The sequence below is a fragment of the Opisthocomus hoazin genome, unplaced genomic scaffold (assembly GCF_030867145.1).
Source record: "Opisthocomus hoazin isolate bOpiHoa1 unplaced genomic scaffold, bOpiHoa1.hap1 HAP1_SCAFFOLD_81, whole genome shotgun sequence".
In the NCBI taxonomy this organism is placed as follows: Eukaryota; Metazoa; Chordata; class Aves; order Opisthocomiformes; family Opisthocomidae; genus Opisthocomus; species Opisthocomus hoazin.
In genome coordinates this window covers 482501-485000 of record NW_027448990.1, presented here as the reverse complement: position 1 = coordinate 485000, position 2500 = coordinate 482501, and the positions used below count along the sequence as shown (strand labels likewise).

Sequence of the window (2500 nt, the reverse complement as noted above, 5' to 3'; positions counted from 1 at the left end):
GCGGCGCCGTCTACCCCCCCGCGCGCGGGACAGGGCTGTCTCCGGGCGTTCCGGGCCGTGGCGCGGGTGTGCGCACGGCGTTTCGGGCGGCGCGGCGGCCGGACCCGCGAACCTCCCCTCCGACCCGGCACGGCTGCCTCTCGAAGAGGGAGCCGTGGCGGAAGGGGGGGGCGCGAGCGCGGTCTCGGCCGCTGGCGCCGCCCGGGGCGGGCGAGGCCCCCCCCCGGCCGGGTCGCGTCCCGCGCGAGCGGGCGGCCCGAGCCACGTCTCTCCCCCCGGGCGCAGCGCCGGGCTATCGAGGGAAACCCCGGGCCCCGGGGCTAAGGAGGACGAGGTGGTGGCGGCGGATGCCGGGCGCGCCCCCGCGGGCGGACGCTCCCCCGAGGGCGGCAGCCGGGGGAGGCACCCCCGCGGGGCCATGCAGGTCGTTTCCCTCACCCCAGGGCCAGGTACCTAGCGTCCGCGCTTCGGCGGCCCTCCCTCGGCCGAGTCCGGGGGTCAAAGGCCAAAGGAGCCGGGCGGCGGTTTAAAGACTCGAGCGGCACGGCGCGAGCCGCGGGGGGGGCGTCCGCCCCCGCGGGCCGCCGTGCCGGAGAAGGGGGGGCGTCTCGCTGCCCCAACCTGCCCCCCCTCTCCGCGGGCCGGTCTCGGCGGAGAGACCGCGGCGCGGGTCGGCCGCGGCCGACCTGCCCGCCCTCGCAAACGGGGCCACCCGCCGGCCGGAGCGCGGGCTCCGCGCCGGGGGAAAGAAAGGCGCGGCGAGCCCCCGCGGGGGGGGGCGGCCGCCGGGGGGCCGCCCCGCGCCTTTGGACGCTCGCGCTGCGGCCGCGCTCGGGGCGCGCCGCGCTCCCCTCTCCCGCTCCTCGCCCCGCCCTCGGCGCCCAGGGAAAGAAAGGGGGGGGCGAGCCACACCCCCCCAGGCCGAGCGGCGGCGGCGCCGCTCGGCGTGCCGGTCGGTGCCGGTCGTCCGTCGGGTCGTCCGGGAGGGTTCCCCGGCCGCATCCGCTGGCGGCCGTCCCGTCCCGCGTTTCCCCGCCCGTCGCTTCCGTCTCGAGGGCGGGCGCGCGGCGCGGGGGCGTCCCGCTCCGGGTCTTCGCGTGGAAACGGGGAGAGTGGGAGCCGCCCCCCGCGCTCAGCGCCGTCCGCCTTTCCGCTGGGGCCGTGCCGGCGGCCCCAGGGGGCCGAGGCGAGAAGCGGCTGCGGCGGCGGTTTTCGCGGCGGCGGTGGCGGCCGCCGCCGCCGGGCGGGGTGGCCGGGTTCGCCCATCCGGCGCGGGCCGGTGGGCGGCCGCGCGTCGCCGGCTCGCGCTCCAGTGGCCGGCCGCGCTTCCTCCGGCGTCGGTGGAAGGCGGCGTCGGCGCCGAGGTTCGCCGGCGGGGCGAGAGGCGACCGTGGTGGGCGGAGCCGGCTCGTCGCAGCGCGGGCGCAGCCGGGCGTCCGGCTCCCGAGCGAAGGCGGGCAGGCGTCGCGGCCGGGCGTGCCGTAGCCTCCGGGGGGAGGCCGGTCCGAGCCCGGGCGCCTGGGCCGCCCCCGAAGCGCGCCAAGGGTGTGTGTGTGTGTGTTGCCTACGTTTCCCCAGGGTCGGTCGGGAGCGCGGGCTCCCCCGCCCTTTGGCCGCTCGGGGTTTTCCGTTGTTTTCCGTTTCCCCTGTGCTCGTACGGTCAAGCCGAGGCGAGGGCCTCTCCGTCGCGCCGCGTCGCGCCGCCGCGCCGCGCCCCCTCCGCGCGTGCGGAGGGGGGTGGGCGGCGGCGGGGCCGGCGGTCGGATCCGGCCGTCCTCAGAGAAGGGGCCGCTCTCGGCGAGCGGTCCCGGCCCCTCCGCGCGCGCGGGGCGGTGCCGAAACCGAGACAACTCTTAGCGGTGGATCACTCGGCTCGTGCGTCGATGAAGAACGCAGCTAGCTGCGAGAATTAATGTGAATTGCAGGACACATTGATCATCGACACTTCGAACGCACTCGCGGCCCCGGGTTCCTCCCGGGGCTACGCCTGTCTGAGCGTCGCTTTACGATCAATCGCCGTCTGCGCCGCCGAGCCCCCCCGCCCCAGCGCGGTGGGGGGGGCCGGCGGGCCAGCAGCGGCGCGGCTGGGGTGCCTCGCAGGGCCGCGCGCGCGAGCGCGCGGGCCTTCGTCCCCCTAAATGGAGACTCGGGGAGCGCTCCGAAGCTCCCCGCTCCCGGAGAGCGCCTGCTGGACGGAGCTCGTCCCCGCCGGGCTATCGGCGGTGGGTTTGGGGAAGAGAGAGCGAGAGCGAGCTTCGGGGGAGGGAGGCGCGGGGCGGCGATGGCGCGGGCCTCGCCGCCGGCCTCCCGCGCGGGCGTCTGTCTGCGGGTGGGCACCGCGGGGGTGCCGTGCCGCACTGACGCGCGCGCGTGCGTGCGCCGGTGGGTGGGGGACGGGGGCGGTGGCGGTGGACGCCCCCGTCTGTCCCCCGTCCGCGCCGCCCCTGCCCCGGTTCCTGTCGCCCTCCTCCTCCCCGAGAAAAACCCATCGCCGTGGCCC

At 78.8% G+C, this 2500-nt stretch overlaps 1 non-coding gene across 1 annotated transcript; it reads left to right on the top strand.

Moving 5' to 3' along the window:
• The first annotated feature begins 1848 nt into the window (after window positions 1-1848).
• On the top strand, window positions 1849-2001 carry LOC142360088 (5.8S ribosomal RNA). Its single transcript, XR_012762821.1, has one exon. It is a non-coding gene; the product is annotated as a 5.8S ribosomal RNA (ribosomal RNA).
• The last annotated feature ends 499 nt before the right edge of the window (window positions 2002-2500 follow it).